The 20,163-nt window shown below is 49.6% G+C and overlaps 1 non-coding gene across 1 annotated transcript; it reads left to right on the top strand.

Annotated features, from left to right (window-relative positions):
- The first annotated feature begins 13,558 nt into the window (after nt 1–13,558).
- Nucleotides 13,559–13,630, top strand: TRNAQ-CUG (transfer RNA glutamine (anticodon CUG)). The gene has a single exon. It is a non-coding gene; the product is annotated as a tRNA-Gln (tRNA).
- Nucleotides 13,631–20,163: the final 6,533 nt, after the last annotated feature.

Here is a 20,163-nt window from a genome sequence, read left to right as displayed (position 1 = left end):
CCTGCCTGACCCCGTTCCGCCGCGGCATATGCCGTTTGATGCAGTGGGTCACTCGGCAGTACACTCACTTCCATTTATTCGAACGGAAGTAAAGGTAGCGTACTAGTGCATCTGGCTCCTCTCCCTATTTAACAGCGAGGGAGGCGCGGACGTGCGCAGGCGCCGAAGGCGCGCCAAAGGCAAGCCCGTCTGCGCCCGTCCGCGCCAGAACGCTGCCAGCTGCCCTGTCACTATCCTTTTTGCTATATCGGCTTCCACACTGTTCTGTACTTCCGAAAATGGCTACAACCACTCTAACCCAAATCAGGTACGCACGACATGATTTGTTGGCTCTTAATTGCTCTCCTCTTGAAGTATCAGAAAAATTAAAAACCGATTTTCGTAAGGCCCCTAGTGACTGTATTAAGATCGATGATGTCCAAACTAATTTTACTAGCTCCCCACAGGGAAAATACACTGCTATATATTTTAATGCCAGATCTATCCCAAGACATGTTCTGGAGATATGGAGTCTCCTCAATTTTGAAGAACCAGATCTATGTTTTATAACGGAAACATGGCTACATGAGCATACCATCCTTGATCTCCAGATAGCCTTTCCTCCGCAATATTCTATAATAAGACGCGATAGAATAGGAGGAAAAGGTGGCGGAGTACTCATAGCAGCTAAGGAAAATATAAATGTTCAAATCATAGATAGTCTTGTGATAAATGATTCAGAAATTTTAATTTTTAAAGTGAATGAGCTAGAAAAAGAAGATATATGGAAAGGGGCACTATTATACCGCCCGCCAGGGAATAAAGGAGATTTTGCCAACACCCTACTAGAAACGATAGCTCCATACGTACTGACAGCAGATTACTTTTTACTAATAGGTGATTTTAATTATCACGTCGATGACCAGCATAACATTGACACGGAAAAGTTAATCTCTGCAATGAGTACTTTGAACTTGACACAAAAGATTACCGACCCCACCCATCAAGCCGGTCATACGCTTGACCTTTTATTCACCAATTCATCGAATGTTACGTTAACGACCCCCTTTCCACTATTATGGACCGACCATTTTCTTGTGAAATTCTCCATAAGCAGCCATAGGTCTAAAATTATAAGAAACAAAAAATAAAAAACATGTAGAAACATGAAAAAAATAACTTTGGCTGCCTTTTCTGGGAATTTTATGACAGACCACATAAATTTAAAGGAAAATGTTAATCTTGGAGCTATACATCTGGAGTCCGCTGTCCATAAGACACTGGACAAGATAGCCCCTATTCGAAAGGTGTATTGTAGGGAAAAAATGTCACCTTGGTTTACTGACCAATTAAAACATCTTAAAACCCAAACAAGAAATGCCGAAAAAATTTGGCGAAAAAATAAAGATCTTAATAATCGTAAAATCTATCAAACCCTACACACCAAATATATGAGGGAAATAAAAACAGCAAAAAGAACTCATATAGCTGAACGAATAAATAAAGCAGAAAATTCGTCCAAAGAGCTCCACCACATTTTAAAAGAATTTACTTCCTTTAAAAGTCCGCAAGAAACCCCAAAAACAAATGAATGGACGGAAGATCTTTCTACGTTTTTAGATGAAAAAATCACCAAAATATGTCAACCTTTTAAAATAGAGAATACATCTCTTCAACACCTTGAACAGGAGTTACACATGAACCCAGACACGCACATAAATGTTTCTTCCCCGAACTGGTCTACTTTTGATTTGTTGGACAATGAAAAAATCATGCGTCTAGGACGAAAAATAAAATCAGGTTCTCCCTGTGATCAGTTAACTTCTAAACTATTTTCCACTCTTGCTCCAGTGCTGGTTCATCCTCTCTCCTGCGTCCTAAATACATCCCTGATAGAAGCGGAATTCCCAAAAATGTGGAAGGCGGCTAGAGTAAAACCTTTACTAAAAAAGCCCGGTGCTGATGTAAATACTTTCTCAAACTACCGCCCCATCTCCTTGCTACCCTTTTCAGGGAAAGTACTAGAGGCATTTGTTAATGAACAGCTGATAGACTATCTCGAGAAGAACAATCTACTCGATTCCTCACAGTCAGGTTTCCGTGCTGCCCACAGCACGGAAACAGCCCTGATTGAGGTTGCCGACAATATTAGACTTGCTCTTGACAAACGTCAATCGTGCATTCTGGTACTTTTAGACCTGTCGGCTGCCTTTGACACCATCTCCCATCAAATCTTGATCAGAAGACTGTGGGAGTGTGGTGTCAAAGTGCAGGTTTTAAGATGGTTTATCAGTTACTTGTCTAATCGAACAACTACACTGCAAACAGATGAAACCCTAGCTAGTACTCGGCCGGTTATAAGAGGTGTGCCTCAGGGTTTCATTCTTAGCCCCTCGCTTTTCAACGTTTATATGGCCGCTCTAGCCAATCTTATCAGGGCATATGGTTTTGACGTGTTATCATACGCGGATGACACGCAAATACTAGCTACCTTTGGCCCTGATGTAAATGACACCAAAATGCGCTTTAAAAAGTGCTTGATGGAGGTAAAAAATTGGATGAGTTTAAATCATCTCCAACTAAATGGTGCCAAATCTGAAATAATGACATTTGGCCAAGCTAGTGTACATTGGACCCATGACTGGTGGCCCTCGGAAATGGGGGAATGTCCCGTCCCAAAAGAATCAGTCCGCAATCTTGGAATCCACATGGATAATAAATTATCCATGAAGGGCCATGTAAATCACACCGTTGGCACCTGCTTTGGAATCATGCCAAGTTTACGCAAGGTTTTCAAATGGATACCGACGGAAGCACGCAGAATCCTAGTTCAGGGCCTCATTTTAAACAGGTTAGATTATGGAAACGCTCTTTTGCTTGCCATAAATGAGTGTCATATCAAGAAATTACAAGTTGTCCAAAACACCGCTGCTCGTTTGATTCTGGGCTTACCAAGACGATCCCCTTCCCTGCCATGTCTAAAAAGTCTACATTGGCTCCCTGTTAAAAAAAGAACCATTTTTAAAACCATGTGTCTGGTTCATAAACACATGTATGGCACAGGACCAAAATACTGGAACAGAAAACTGACATGGTACCAGCCTGGTCGACAATTGAGATCAAGCTCTAAGTTTCAGCTCACGCCACTTAGAGTTCTAACCGCTAGAAATGGCGGACGTGCTTTTTCCTATATGGCACCATCTCTATGGAACAAACTCCATCTAAACCTACTTACAACCATCAAACTCACGAGTTTTCGAAAGAAGTTGAAAACATGGCTCTTCAGTTAGGCCTCCATTCCATGATCACTCATCTTTCTCTTTCTGGGTTTGTCCGCATGCACCATGAGACTCCCTGTGGGACGTGATATGTCTGCGCAATACAAATATCCAGACTAGACTAGACTAGACTCATGGGGCAGTGATTAAAGACCATGGGCCTCATTTATGAGGCCATACCGTTACTTTTGGCCACCAAAACGTTGCTTTTTTGATGTTCTGGTGGTGCAATGTGCCACAGCATATTTATAAGGCCACGTAAAGTCACTTCACGTGGCTTTTCATGGCCTTATAAATATGTGCCCCTTTCATGCAAAAAACTGCGTGAAAGGGGCATTCCAGGGGTGTTGCTGTGGATGTTCCCACAAAACACCCATGGAACCGGACACATTTTCCGCATTCACGAGAAATCATTAACCTGGGAATGCATCAGAACCTAACGCCACCCTGCATTCCGCAGCACACATAGAAAAAAGAAATAGCCTGGGACCTTCACCCCAGCAAGAGATGAAATATCACCCTCACACTTCTCCAGATGTGAAACTAAACTATTAATATAAAGGAGGAAGAGGGTTGGGGCCAGCACGCGCCCCTGCCTCACCACCCAATTTACAGATATAGAATCAGTCAACACACCATCGGGTCCACATCTGATCTGTGCACAGTTATTGGTACGTAACTTAATGACAACTTTTAAAGATAGGCAGGCACCCCCATCTCTGCCATAACTCTCCGTAAAGACTCTCTTGTACTAGATCGACGGCAGATCGAAGATCTACAAAAATCATGTACAAGCGTCCTCCCCTCAAAGCCACATACTTTCAGTACAGTTCAGTACTTTCAGTACTTTTGAAAGACCTGGTCAATAGTGCTAATTCCTTCTCTGAATCCAGCCTGCAATGAAGTCAAGACTCCTGTGTTCACCATCCATCCCCTCAGTCTATTCAGGATGATACAATCATTTTTTGGGGGGCTCTATTGATAAGGCGTATATGTCTGTAGCTAGCAGGGGATGATCTGCAACCTTTTTTAAAAATTGGGACGATCTCTTCCCCAGCCCACGTTGAGGACATGGGATCACAGGATGGCAGGGCATTAAAAAGGAGAACAAAATATAGGCACCATATGTCTTTGAACATCTTAAACAGGTCACCAGGCACTTTTTCTAAACCTGGCACCATGGTGGGCATCGATTTGTTAAGCAACTCACTGTTGCCTTCCAAGGCAGGGTAGTTGCTACTCTCGCAATGGCCGACAACCCCAATTAAGAACGTACAGTGTTTGAGGTTGCAAAGAATGAAGAGGTAGAGAAAAAGGCTGTAATAACTGACATAGCTCTGTCGTCTTCATACCTGTGAGAAAGACCTACAGGGGGCTGCACCCTGCATATCAATGATTGTGAATCCAGACCTTGTAGCCCCGACATATGACATTATTTAGTGTATAGAACAGCAGCTATCAAATTGCCGTGGAAATTCACTTAGCATATCCGCCACACCAGCTGCAGTTGTTCTTGCGCATTATGAGGTAACTTCTGGCACTACAAAAATAGTACCCTACAGAGACCCCCCACATCCATAAGATAACCTGCTTCGGGAGAAAAATGCCCATGGCTGGAGGTCCGGCATGCTGTGGTGGTTCGACCGAACAGCAGTCAACATATAACCGTATCCACACTTCACTATCCCTTCAGTCGTTACAATGGCTGCCTGTGGCTACAAGTACTGCCTTTAATAGAAGGTAAATCGTACTTCGACCTATCCATTGCACTGGACCACTCTACCTTCAGCATAAACCCCATAACAGCCACCAAACTAGTCCACTTCACTCTTGACCATCCCTTCCTTCAACAAGTTTCCTACTGGGCCACGCGCCCAAATCCTGGAGCCCAATTCCTGCCTGAATAAGAAAAATTGACAACCACCTCCAATTCTGGCCGGGATTAAAAACTTGGCTCTGAATTTATTGTGTTACACAGACCACTGCTATACAAACACGGTTGGTGTTTGCAAGCACAACACTGCCTACTGCCACAATTTTCTGTAACTCTCTGTGCGTATGCGCTTTGACCAGTTTGCCACACTGTTTAGAAGACATCTCTGAAACTGACACACTTCACACAAAAATCCCATAGAGGCCCAGCTGCAACTAAGACCTTCTCTGCCATGCACAAGGACCCGATGAAAACTGTAGTGCCTTGTTACTACATGAGTATTCAGCGCTATGCAAATTGTTCCTAACCCCACAGCGCTGCAAGGCCTAACTAAATCCATACAAATCACTGTTGAAATAATTCCATATAATACAATACAAAAAAAATACCATTCTGGGTATATGAATTAAAGGCTGGTGTGGTTTCATCTGAGAGTTTGGGTGTGAGTGTATCCATTTCCGGGGAATAAAGGGTTAACATTAAATGCAATGCTATTGTTGACACACCCGGGAAACTTGGCCTAGCTGCCAGGACCCCTCTTCCAGAGGAGAGGAGCAGGGGGGTTTCGTTTTGTGAAGATCCCTTTCTGTGTTTGGGAAAACGTTCTCCCTTTGGAGTCCAGTTTCTCAAACAAACCCCCAAACAGTTCCCACGTGAAAAGACGGGGTTCAGGCCGGGCCGAGGGTCATTATCTGGTGTGCCAGGGCCTCTCCACTTCATACCTCTGTAAACTCGGCCTTTGTGTCAGCCACAAACAAGGCCTCGCGGGCCTTGAAAGGGACCCAGTGTCCGTCAAGTTTATGGTCTTATTTTTATGGCTCCCCCTAAAGAAAAGGTCCCGGCTCCCCGAGCCCTGCCCGCCTTCTGGGGCGCACCTCCCCAACACACATCTCACAACACCCCATTGTCTGTGAGTGGGGATGAGCAGGGAGGCAGGTTTATATCCTACCGTGAGGGTCAAAGGGCCCAGAGAGGCTCTGCCCTGTCCTGCCTGGGGTCAGGGGGCACCGCTCTGGAGTGCAAGTGAGGCGCAACAAAATATGGGGGCCAAGCGCCACAAAGCAGAGGTCGGGGCCGCGTCCAGCTGCAGCGCCCCAGCCCCGCAGGGCCGGACCTTACATGAAAGCTTTGTTGTTACCGGGAGCTAGCTGCTCACCCTTCCCGCCCTGCACGGCGGGAAGTCATCTGCTTTGAGAAGACGTGCGCCCACAACCCTCGTCTCCCCACACCTGCACCCCAAACAGAGAGCGGTCAACGAGTAGTCCAGAAACCTCATTTACGCCTGTAGCCTTTATACAATATCACTGCGCTGGACAAACTTCCAGCCTGCAGGGACGTTCACTGGCTGCACTATAACCTGGTTAGGTAGTGCAGAAGGTTAAGCACCTGCTGGTAAGAAGGGTGTGACTCAGTAAGAAGACTGTAATATTATCGGATGGTCAGTGCGCGTAAGACTGCCCCATCTATGGAATATGCTATTAAAGTAAAGTCCACATTTGTAAAGCGCACAATCAACCGTAAGGGTCTCTAGGCGCTGGGGGCCGTCGGGAAGATTAAGCGAGCTATTGCCCAGAGTCACATGGTGCTGGGCTAACCTGCCGCCGGAGCCGGGGATCGAACCGTGGTCTCCAGATTCCAGCGTCAGTCGCCCTGGCCGCGGCGCCACACCTCTTCCCACACTGCTACCCACTGCAGAGAGCACAGCGCACCCACACACAACTCCTATTTCATATTTATTAAGGCAAGCTTCCACTCCAAGGAGCTCTTGGTGCTACACAACCTAAACTAGAAAAGAGACCCTCACAGCTTACCCTTAAGGTAGATTAACTGAATACGAAGCAGTTTAATACGTTTCTGATGGACAGATGTGTATGAGTATTACGTAACTGGGCTGGTGTCCTTGCGTACTACGTAACTGGACAGGTGCCCTTGTGTACTACGTAACTGGGCGAGTGCCTTGTGTACTACGTAACTGGGCGAGTGGCCTTGCGTACTACGTAACTGGACAGGTGCCCTTGTGTACTAGGTAACTGGGCGAGTGCCTTGCGTACTACGTAACTGGGCGAGTGGCCTTGCGTACTACGTAACTGGGCGGGCGCCCATGTGTACTGCATAACTGGGCAAGTGAGCTTGCGTACTACGTAACTGGACAAGTGTCCTCTTGTACTACGTAACTGGGCGAGTAGCCTTGCGTACTACGTAACTGGACAGGTGCCCTTGTGTACTACGTAACTGGGTGGGTGTACTTGTGTACTATGTAACGGGGTGGGTGCCCTCGTGTACTACATAACTGGGTGAGTAGCCATGCGTACTACATAACTGGGCGGTGCCCTTGTGTACTACATAACTTGGCGGGTGCACTTGTGTACTGTGTAACTGGGCGGGTGCCCTCATGTACTACGTAACTTGGCGAGTGGCCTTGCGTACTACGTAACTGGACGGGTGCCCTTGTGTACTGCGTAACTGGGCGGGTGCCCTTGTATTCTACGTAACTGGGCAGGTATCCGTGTGTACTACTACAAACTGGACGGGTGTCTTTGTGTACTACGTAACTGGGCGGGCGCCCATGTGTACTGCATAACTGGGCAAGTGGCCTTGCGTACTACGTAACTGGGCGAGTGGCCTTGCGTACTACGTAACTGGGCGAGTGGCCTTGCGTACTACGTAACTGGGCGAGTGGCCTTGCGTACTACGTAACTGGACAGGTGCCCTTGTGTACTAGGTAACTGGGCGAGTGCCTTGCGTACTACGTAACTGGGTGAATGGCCTTGCGTACTACGTAACTGGGCGGGCGCCCATGTGTACTGCATAACTGGGCAAGTGGCCTTGCGTACTACGTAACTGGACAAGTGTCCTCTTGTACTACGTAACTGGGCGAGTAGCCTTGCGTACTACGTAACTGGACAGGTGCCCTTGTGTACTACGTAACTGGGTGGGTGTACTTGTGTACTATGTAACGGGGTGGGTGCCCTCGTGTACTACATAACTGGGTGAGTAGCCATGCGTACTACATAACTGGGCGGTGCCCTTGTGTACTACATAACTTGGCGGGTGCACTTGTGTACTGTGTAACTGGGCGGGTGCCCTCATGTACTACGTAACTTGGCGAGTGGCCTTGCGTACTACGTAACTGGACAGGTGCCCTTGTGTACTGCGTAACTGGGCGGGTGCCCTTGTATTCTACGTAACTGGATGGGTGTCCTTGTGTACTACGTAACTGGGCAGGTATCCGTGTGTACTACTACAAACTGGACGGGTGTCTTTGCGTACTACGTAACTGGGCGGGCGCCCATGTGTACTGCATAACTGGGCAAGTGGCCTTGCGTACTACGTAACTGGGCGAGTGGCCTTGCGTACTACGTAACTGGGCGAGTGGCCTTGCGTACTACGTAACTGGACAGGTGCCCTTGTGTACTACGTAACTGGGCGAGTGCCTTGCGTACTACGTAACTGGGCGAGTGGCCTTGCGTACTACGTAACTGGGCGGGCGCCCATGTGTACTGCATAACTGGGCAAGTGGCCTTGCGTACTACGTAACTGGGCGAGTGGCTTTGCGTACTACGTAACTGGACAAGTGTCCTCTTGTACTACGTAACTGGGCGAGTAGCCTTGCGTCCTACGTAACTGGACAGGTGCCCTTGTGTACTACGTAACTGGGTGGGTGTACTTGTGTACTATGTAACGGGGTGGGTGCCCTCGTGTACTACATAACTGGGCGAGTAGCCATGCGTACTACATAACTGGGCGGTGCCCTTGTGTACTACATAACTTGGCGGGTGCACTTGTGTACTGTGTAACTGGGCGGGTGCTCTCATGTACTACGTAACTTGGCGAGTGGTCTTGCGTACTACGTAACTGGACAGGTGCCCTTGTGTACTGCGTAACTGGGCGGGTGCCCTTGTATTCTACGTAACTGGATGGGTGTCCTTGTGTACTACGTAACTGGGCAGGTATCCGTGTGTACTACTACAAACTGGACGGGTGTCTTTGTGTACTACGTAACTGGGCGGGTGTCCTTGTGTACTACGTAACTGGACAGGTGTCCTTGTGTACTACGTAACTGGGCAGGTGTCCTTGTGTACTACAAAACTGGGCAGGTGCCTTTGTGTACTAAGTAACTGGGCGGGTGTCCTTGTGTACCTCGTAACAGGTCGGGTGTCCTTGTGTACCACGTAACTGGGCAGGTGTCCTTGTGTACTACGTAACTGGGCAGGTGCCCTTTTGTACTACGTAACTGGGCAGGTATCCTTGTGTACTACCTAACTGGGCAGGTGCCCTTGTGTACTGTGTAACTAGACTGGTATCCTTGTGTACTACCTAATTGGGCAGGTGCCCTTGTGTACTATGTAACTGGGCAGGTATCCTTGTGTACTACCTAACTGGGCAGGTGCCCTTGTGTACTACGTAACTGGGCAGGTGCCCTTGTGTACTGTGTAACTAGGCTGGTATCCTTGTGTACTGCGTAACTGGGCAGGTGCCCTTGTGTACTGTGTAACTAGGCTGGTATCCTTGTGTACTGCGTAACTGGGCAGGTGCCCTTGTGTACTACGTAACTGGGCAGGTGCCCTTGTATACTACGTAACTGGGCAGGTGTCCTTGTATACTACGTAACTGGGCAGGTGTCCTTGTGTGCTACGTAACTGGGCAGGGGCTCTTGTGTACCACGTAACTGGTAACCAGACTCCCATCTGCACTAGAAACCTCAGAATTGTTTGAAAATCACCCCTAATCAGCCCAAATCAGCAGAGCACCGGGGGCAGTCCGCGCAATCCCAAAGGCTAGTCGCAGAATGTGGGCACCTGCACGTCTGTATAACAGCCACATCCTTCTGCGTCACTGCTATTGTATGTAGGGTAGGCTATCTGCAACAGCCGGACTATCAGTGTGGTTGTTGGACACCAGAAGCGCATTCTACGAGGACGGACATATGTCAGCACATTACACACACGTGACTTGCTCCCTGCGGTACATGTGGGTTACACGAGCTGCCTGCGGGTAGATCCTGAATGTAACAAAACAGAAAGAACACACATAGCGCAGTTTGTCATGCTAGCAGCAGTTGTATACTTAACTGATATGTACTACTGGGGTTATTTATTTTATTTTATTTTAAAGGTTTTATATAACGCTGGCTAGACCAGGAGGTATCAGAACGCTTTACATGAGTATCAGGTTACATCGTTACAAAGGTTACACAGTTATAGAGCATGGCAACATAGTTACTTGTAAGGTCGAATTAAAACAATAAGCACAAATACATAAGGGGAAAAGCAGGCAAGAGGAGAGATATAGGGGAGGGGTAATGAGGGGGGAAAGAGAAGAGGAGGGTGACGGCCACAGCAACGAAAGCGGAGGGGAAGGCCGACGGGGACACAAACCGGTAGACGAGTCAAAGCAACGTCCAAAGTCCAGTAAGCTGTGATCCCAGGGGAAGTGGTATCACTTCTCTATCTCTGTTGTGGGAGGTTCCCTTTATGCAGTGGACTCTCTCAGAGGGGTCTCTGAGACTCCAAGGCCTACATACTGGATCCTTCCCCAAAAAGGGGAGAGGGAGTGCTTTGGCAAGGGGTGCCATACCATACTTCAGCTGTGAGTGGCTCCCTTGGCGCAGTGGACTCTCTCAGCGGGTTTGCTGAGACTCCAGAGTATAAATATTGGATCTTTCCCCAACAAGGGGAGAAGGAGTGCTTAGTCAAAGGGCACAAAGGACAGGGGGCTAGGAAGACTAGCAGGCAAGGTGAGAGATTCAGGGGAGAGGGGATTGGAGCTAGGGAAGTAGACAAAGAGAGAAAGAGTACTTAATGGGAACACATTTAAATGAATGCGTTTTTATATAGCGTGGCTAGACCCGAAGGAAACAGAGCGCTTTACATGAGGAACAATAATGTTGCAATTTACATCAGTTAAAAATTACATAGCTATCAAGAAAAGCATTTAAAGTACATAGGGGACAAGGTGAATGGTGCAAGGAAGGGTAAAGGGGTAGGAGGAAGATGGGACGTAGAGACGAGGGGAAGATCTGCCCAAGGTCCGGCTGGGTAGGTGATGGCAGGGGGGGAGTCCACAACCCATCTCCTTCTTAGCTATATGGTAGCTCCACCGGGAATCAACCAAATCACTTGGTCTCTACAGTCTGGGGTAAGTTCCACAGGTTCCAAGTCCTGATGTGTAGGCAAGTTAGGGGATAGGTTCACGGTCTGATCAATGTCCAATTGTTGTCCCAGGGAAGTAAAACAACGTGGAGGGGACCACTATGGAAGCCATCTTGGGGTCAGGTAGGAGACTGTAATGTACACTGGTAGCCATCTTAAGGTCAGGCATCTGGAAGTTAGAGTCAATTTCCAGGACAGTGGCTGCCGGAGAATAACAAATCCAGCGTGCACATGCACAGACATGCACAAGCACATACACATGTGGGCATACACTCATATGCGCACATACGCACACACACAAGCACATAGACAGAGACATCCAAAAACACAAGTAGAAATAAAATCCCATGCTCTAGTACAAAACACCCAAGTACATGCACACGCACACACCATCACATGCACAGACATGCACAAGCACACACAAATGCGCTCACACTCTCATAAACGCACAGATGCACACACACATACGCACACATACAGAAACTACTAAAAGCACACATACAATCACAAGCTCCAGAACAAAAATACCCAAGGACGTACCTACAGGTACATGCACACACACACCATCACACGCACCGACATGCACAAGCACACACAAATGTACGCGCACACTCATACGCGAACAGAGGGCGTACAAAAGCACGCATACAGAAGCATCCACACGCACAAGCACAGATAGAAGCCCATGATCTAGTACAAAAACACTGAAGTACATGCACCCACCATCACACGCAGAGACATAAGCATACATACAAATATATTTGCACGCACCAACACGAGCACAGATAGAATCACATGTTCTAGTACAAAAATACCCGAGTACATGTCCCGTCCGATCCCACATGCAGACGCGCAGGATACAACATAGTGTATGGAATGTTTTCGGACTGAAGGAATTTTTGAACAGCACCGAAACTCCCGCAGCGCAGATTGGAATACGACAGTGAAGCCAGAGAAAAAGGACGGTCATGTTCCGTCTCAGCGAGGATTAAGGTACCAGTGGGCCCTGCAGTGGTGATCGGCGTGCACAGGCACGTGGTCTTGTTTGTGGTCTTGTTTGTGGTCTTTTTGAGCTGCATAAGGCAGGCACCGCTGGGTCAGCCACTGGCCGCCTTACGCTCTCAGCTGGTCAAAGGCGCTGCTGCTAAAGGGGAGTACCAATCTTTCTGGACGCTTCTCAATGCTCCGGTGGTCGGGGTTCTTGCGACCTGGTGCGCTAGTTCATTGATGACTGGTTTAGGTGCGTCGCCATACTCCGTTTCTCCCTTCTCAACAAGCCGGCCGCTTCGTAGTATGGTCTTGGCACTCTCCTCTAGCCCCTCTTTGCTGCTTTCAGGATGTTCAGGGCATATGCTGTATCATGCATTTTACCAGTAGGTTGAATATGGAGTGTCCCGAATGGCGGCCATCTAAGGGTCAGGTATTGAATAGATCTAGATTAATACATAGTTCAGGCCAAAAAGAAACCAATCCTGCTACCTCAGATAATAAAGCCCGCTTGGCTTAGTTGTAACCTAGGTCTGGAGGTTCACCGCAGTTCCAGTGCCCCCCTTGCGTGCACCACTTGCCTGTTTGGAAGCTATAGTTGCGGTGACCAGATGTCTTTCATGATCCCACAAGCACCAGATCGGTGTTCCCAGCTCTCCGTGCAGGGTTGCAGCCAAACTCTGTATGTGTGGTGTAACCGTGTCAGGAAGAGGAGATACAGCGCCCCGCTGTGAGGCCAGTGCAGCTTCAAAGGAGGAGACAGCTCGATGTTCAGGGCTCCTTGTTGTTTACTGCGGGGTCCGCCATTTTAATGAGGCAGAGCTCCCGCTCAGGCCGCCCCCGGTCGCGTCCGCCACTCCTCTCAGGAGCAGTGTTCATTTTCCTCTTGCCCCAGGGGTGCCCCCACCTGCTCTTACGGGCCCCCTGGGAAGCCGCCCGCTCATCGGGGTCAGCGCGGATCGGAGCAAGACGCTGTCAGGAATTTGCGCCTGCCCGAGGACACGCAGTGGCCATAGAGAGGGCGGGCCACTAGTCTCGGAGGGCTGTCCCGCCCCCCAGCAGGATGTTCAGCTTCACCTCCTCACTGGTTGGAGGAGGCGGCTGGCGGTGATTCACGTCCGGGGCGGCGGGGAGGGGCCTCCATGGGTACTTAAGTTCCTGTACCCCGTTGGAGGGCCTCTTTGCCTCTCCGGACGCCGTCGTGAGCTCGTCGGGACACTCTTTTAGGCGGTTCCATGGTGTAATGGTTAGCACTCTGGACTCTGAATCCAGCGATCCGAGTTCAAATCTCGGTGGGACCTGAGGATTTTCTTATTCACATGCTCCATGTGGTTCAGGTGTAAAGGGTTCCCTCGCAACCCTTTCCCAATCCACCGCCGTGCGCGCTCGCAGGGTCAGGCCCGGACTTGAGAATGTACCTGCCCGAGGCCACCCGGTGGCCATCTAAGCATCATTATTTTGTGCTACGCTGCCGCCCTGCCTCTCGTGTTTGCCTGTACTTTGCTGTAAGGTTGGCTTGCATTGTGAATAGGGGTCAGGCTGTGTAGCGACGCTTGTGTTGCCTAATTGTACGATGCGGAGAGGCTGTCATGCACGAGAATAAGTTTCAGGTTTAGCGGCGCTTACGGGGGTTTTTCTAATGTGTACGTCTTTAATTTGGAAGGTAGTTCCTCATTTGCCAGTACTGCTGCAAATCATTTAAAGGGAGGGTGCCGCACTTCTCAGGAGCATTCTGGTACTCAATAGATTGAGTACCTGTATTTGCATATTTCTTTAAATGCGTTTCTCTTTGAGCTTAGTTGAGATTACCGTGGCATATCAGGCCTTGTGTGGTTGGTGGCAGATCTTCTTGAACATGCGAACAATGGCGCCAGGGAGCGGCCATCCTGGCGATCATGGCAGCCTTCTGTTTCCGCCTACGTGGGCAAGGACGCCGGGGTTCGGCCATCTTGGCTACCAGGTGACCCTAGGGTACTGTGCACGGGCGCCTGGGTGCTGCCACTTTGCTTCCCTTTCCGTCCGCTGTGTATGTGAGGATGGCGCAAACTGGATGCATGCTGTCTCCTTGAGCTGTTTTTTGTCAGACTTTTCATGCGCAAGGGGGGTTCCATGCCGGAGACTCTTTCTGTTACACTCCCCCAGACAGCTCCTGCCTTGCGCTGCTGCCCTTGGTCACCGGCCTCGTGTCAAGGCTGCGGTGTGCCACTAAGTCTTCGGAGTCCACGCCCATCGGACAGCTAGGCATGCCTTCTCCCTAGTGGCCTGGCGCAATATGTGCGGGTCATTGTTGGCACCTTTTCACGCTTCTGGTGCACCCAGGGGATACATCGCACAGTTTGTTTCTTATTTAGTGCGGCTTGCGACACATTGCGAAACTTGGGACAATCTAGAAGAGGTAGCACATTGCTGGGGGTAGGCCGGGCTTGGCTTGGGTGACGCACCTTTGACCGCCCTGGCTACACGTGGTTCTATGTTTTCCAGATGTCCCTTAGCACCCGCCCCTCATGTTGCTCGGGTGGCATGCAATATCGGCAGCGGGTAGCCATGTTTGTGACCTGAATGAGAAGAGTCATGCCCCTCCGTCGGGCTCTGTGATGCATGCCCATTGTGTACGACGTCGCGGTAGCTGGTCGGGGCGCAGGATTATCTTCTCAGTTTCTGGGGAGGGGGGTTCAAGGTGCACTGGGACAAGGCCGAGGCCGACTTCCCCTCCCCTTCCTAGCGCGAACACCACCCTTAGACGCCCGGGGCGCCTGAGACACAGAGGCCTGCTTCTACCGCTCCGGAGACATCGGGGCCTTCTGATAGGGCCAACTCTTGTATATCCCGCTGGCCATCCATGAGCACAACCTTTCTGAGGCCATGCAGGTGCCCATGCAAATCATTTCTCCTAGCTTGGGGTCAGCGAGGACGGCGCCGCGCTCCAACAGATATATATGCAGCGCCCCCCTGAGGCCGTTTGACGGAAGAGCTAGGGGTTCCCTAGTTCTTGCACAAACTACAAAGCATGTGACAACGTTCAGAGTTATACACTATCGTGTTTTCGTGTGAAATTTTGCGACTTCCTTGATATTTGAAAATACTACTTTATTTCCATCAGGGGAATATGACGTATTAACACGAAGAGCGGTGGCTGGGGAGTCTTTGCTTCGTGAATATGGTCTTGACAATAGGCATTGTAAGTAATGGTGTGCTAAAGTGGAGATGGTTGTCGCGACCTGATAGTTCTTACACAAACTACAAAACATGTGCCAACGTTCAGAGTTATACACTATCGGGTTTTCGTGCGAAATTTTGCGATTTCCCTGATATTTGAAAATACTACATTATTTCCATAATTTTCCCTCCTGTGTTAACGGATCTGGTGTGGGTAGCGCTTGGAGCCGGCTTATCTCTGCGCCCCCCGGGCCACTGCAGATATTCAAGTGTTTAGCTTCCAAGCATATCATAGGGTGATCTCATTGTGCTTCAGGATATGTCATCCTTGTTGGAATTCCTCTATGATTCCTTCACTTTCTAACCAACAGAGAAGTGCCTGTCACCTCCCATGGCCCTTCTCTTAAATGTATCTCATCTGTTTGATAGTCCCTCATACCAGTGTAGGGTGTGGGGGCACTTTACACCACAGCTGGGGTAGGCACTGCCTAACGGTGCGTGCTGTACAGTCACAATTGGTTAGATACCCGCTGTTTTAAGTCGACCATATGGGGCCGTGGTGTCGAGCAATTTTCAGATTTGTTCCCACTTGGTGCATGTAGTGGGGTGTCTAATGAGAGATGTGGTGGGCGCAGTTTCAGTAACGGTCCAAGCTCAGAGAGAGGGTAGCATGTTGTCAACATGTTGTTGTGGCGGACTTCCATACCAACTGAACTCCACGAGAGGCCTTCCTTGGGCCAGTGGAATATAGATTCCAGATTAGGTGGCTCCTTAGAATTAATAGCGAGGGCATGTTAAGTCTGGAGCAAAGTAACAGTGCAGCAGTCATCTTGCTTATTTTTAGATTAAGCAATCCTGTCCCTCTCTTTTGTGAATGTAGGTGGTTGACCTGCTTCTAGTCGCTGTCAATCAGACATGCCCTTGGCTACGTGCGGCATTGAGGGCCTTGCCCATTACAGTGTACGCTAATGGTTAGGTGAAGAGGGGACAGCCTCCTTTTCAGGAGCTTCTGTTTCTTATGCGGAACCACGTTGGAGAACCTCCCTACCCGTGCGGGGTGGGGGCTATCTGAAGTGCTGGTTGGCGCCATAGCTATCTGGCTAGAGTGTGAAAGTGCGGCAGTCATTTTGACTCACCTTCAGTATAAGTAATACAGTTCCCACCTGTCCCTCGCCTGTGTGAATGTAGGGAGTTGACATGCTTCTGGTTGCTGTCATTCGGACTTGACCTTGTTAGGGTGCGGCTCTGTGGGCCTTGTCCCATTACAGTGAACGCATATAGTTATGCGAGGGCGGACAGACCTTTGCCTGGTAGTCTGTCCCATATGCAGGAACCATCTTGGGGGACCACCCAAACCTCGTGCTCACTGCCAGTACTGCAGGGCATGTGTCTTATGGATAATTACATAAGCTTCAATATACATGTAGAGGCTAAATGCTTTACATGTCAGTAAGTTTCCACTGAACCAAACTGGGTGCAAGTCCGGGGGGGCATTCATTGCAAGAGACAGTAGCCGGTTCCCGAGTTTAGCAGGCTCCTTGCTGTACTTTCCAGACATGCTATGTGGGGCAGGGTATAGCATAGGCACTGCAACTTCATTACTTCCAGTCTCCCCCCCCTTTCAGGCTTGCCCTTGCCACACTCGCTGGGGGAAGGCTAGCCAATTTTTTCGGCTGCAAGCAGGGTTCTAATCTCCCCTAAGGTCAGCAGGTCCTGGCAGCCTCTAACTAAGGCAGGATAGGTGTTGACCGCCCGGTAGGCGGGGGCACGCCTTTGTCAGGTACTGGTGGTCAGTCTCCTCCCAATTGGAGCTGGCTTGGTGTTGTTGCCTCCAAGTCTGGTGGCACCCTGTACCAGTCTAAGCAATCCCTCATGTGGGTGGTGTCAGGGCTACTCAGATATGCGATTTGTTAGAATTCACAGCGATCAAGCTGTCTCCAGGTGAAAAGCATGTGAGCATGTGGAGCCTGCTGTGTTCCCCTTTAGTCATGTTACATTTAAAGAAAGTACATCCCACTAGTCAGGGAACAGATACTCCGGTTTCCCTGCATTAATCGCCTGTATGCTATGAGTTTAAAAAGCACAAGCGCTTAAACGAATGCACAATGCACGTCAGCCTCACCCTGAAGCAGTAGTGCCTGGGCCTTGGCCTGCGATAGTTTCTGTTTACAGGAATCATGCATGCGTTGGGGCCGGTTAGGTGCATGAGCCTCGAGGGCAGCAGTACAGGACACCCACCACTCTCGTGGCGGTCCGTCAGCTCGGGCTCGCGATGCCATTTTCTTGGAATAAGCGGGATGCTGGTGCAGGCATTGACGTGTAAGATGTAGGTTATGATACATAGCTCGGTCATGTCTAGATGACTGGGCGTGCTGATAGCTCCTCTCTGGGATCAGAGTATGATCCGCAGGGAACTCAGCTGCACAACTTCTTAGCTCAAAGGGATAGCTTTACCCCCCTTCAGTCCCATGTAAATAGAGTGTGCTCAGCGTAGGATCTACACAATCCTATGTCAGCGTGAGTGGCCTTGGCCGGCTAGAATGTTTTGGGCAACAGCTTCGGCCTTTTTGCAGGGATAGGCTCCCTGCCCTCCTCCCTCACGCACTTGAGATAGTTTACACTATTGCTGTAGAGGGTTTTCTGCCCGGGGGGTATATGCTGCTTAGTTCAGAGGTGGAACTCCTTGGTTCAGCTTACTCATCCCTTGGCGGGGGTTGCCAGTCAACTTTTTTAGACAAGCTATTTATTGTTGGCAGCAGGGTCTAAACAGTCTCCGGGTCTAAGCAGTTAGGGGCTAGCAGTCCCCGGCTTCCTGGGGCCATGTGTTGTCGGCTGTTTTCCTAAATGCGAGCCCACCACTCAAGCTATACTATTTTGCACCGAGCACGTAAAATAGCCCGCTGTGCGTTGCTTGAGGATAGTTGCTCAAGCGTACACTAGGCACAGTTTACAGTTGTATTCTGTACTATGCATTGCAGCAGAAGTAGTACATTACTGGGTGTAGTCTGCTGATGCTTTGTGCGAAGGTGTGTGGTGGGCATCAGTGTCATGCGCTGGTTCTGCTATGGTTCTGATCAGGGAAGGATATCAGCAGGGGAGGTCCCCTTATCGCTTGGGCTCTTTCCAGGGGTATTACCTCTAGAACCAGGGTTAGTCTACACTATTGCTGTAGAGGGATTCATTCCCTGGTGTATTTGCTGACTAATTGTGGTGTCAGCGGGCGTGTCATGTGGCAGGTCGGGACCTTACGGGGCACTTGGTTCCTGTCCCAGCAATCCCTGGTGGTGGTCTTCAGTCACTCTCACAAACAAGCTATCTACAGGTAGCGTGGCCTAAGCTGCTTCCAGACTAAACCCGAGAGGGCAGGGTATGCCTGTGGTTAATACCTGTTCAATCCTGTAGTGACATATGCAGAGTCATCGCCCAGGTATATAGTATAATATGTATTTATCCCCCTATGCCACTGTGCTCTTTCGAGTATAGCTGCTCAAGCGTCATTGTAAGCACTCTTTCTCCATGTTATGCGGTGAACGACGCACAGCAGGAGTTGTAACTGGCTGGGGATAGCCTGCTGACACTTGTTGTGAAAGGATGAGGTAGAGTTGCTGGGTATGTGCTGGAACGCCTATTGTTTGATGCGAAGCACTTTCAGTAGTAGGGGCCCCTCCTCATCACGTTGTGATTCACCTGGAAGTATGACTTCAGGTAACCGGGTTTGGTTACACTATGGTTGCAAAGCATTAAAGTGACCCGAGGTATCTGCAGATTTGGGGCAGAGGGGCCTGGGTTCTTCAGGCATGTAATTTTATGTCAGGATCAGGTCGCTTCTAGGTGGAAAGGCTCCACCGCTCCCCTGTCGTTTTGGTCTTGTTCCTTGGACCGTCAATATGCTCTGCAGAGCAAGGGTTGAAGGTTTCCCTAAAAAGCAAAGTGGTGGGGGGCCGTGAAAAGATTCGCCCAACGGAGGGGCCTGGGTTTCTTCGAACATGAGATGATTCAGGACAAGGTCAAGGGGTACTTTGAAGCTGATGGGGTTCATCTCACGCCAGTAGGCTTAGACCTGTTCCTCCTAGACCTTAAAGAAGCTTGGATGAGCAAAGGTTGCAGGTAATGAGGAGTAGGAATGGTGGGGGGCCTGTGCGGCAGCGGGTACCACCGCACAGGCTGTGGCGGAGTTACTGGGCGATCCGGAAGATGAGCGGTGCAAACGATGTACTTCAGCGGGCACATAGGAGTGCCAGAGCCTAACCTGTAACCTCATGGAAGGTGCAGGAATTCGTGTCGGCACCCCAGTAGTCCTTCGGGCGGTTGTGGGCCTGTGCAACCGGGGGTTTGCCTAGTCACGCCCCACAAGGGGCGTGTCAGTAGTTTTATTCTAATTGTACAGCAGTTGGGTGGTTCGCCACTGTGCTGTTCGGCTCAACAGGCGGGCAGGTGGCGAGAATGCAGCCGGCCCGGGATCGCCCGTAATGTTTACCCACCTTCATTACATATGTTGTATGTAATAAACCTGCAGCAAATTTTTTCCCAAACTAATACGATGTCTGTGTATTATTTTGCACGTTTGGGGAATGTGGGGGCGGGAGATTTCCTGTGGCCCTGATGAGACTATGCGCCTGCCCGAGGACACGCAGTGGCCATAGAGAGGGCGGGCCACTAGTCTCGGAGGGCTGTCCCG

Source organism: Lissotriton helveticus, chromosome 1_2 (assembly GCF_964261635.1).
Source record: "Lissotriton helveticus chromosome 1_2, aLisHel1.1, whole genome shotgun sequence".
Lineage (NCBI taxonomy): Eukaryota > Metazoa > Chordata > Amphibia > Caudata > Salamandridae > Lissotriton > Lissotriton helveticus.
This window is presented reverse-complemented; position numbering and strand designations above follow the sequence as displayed.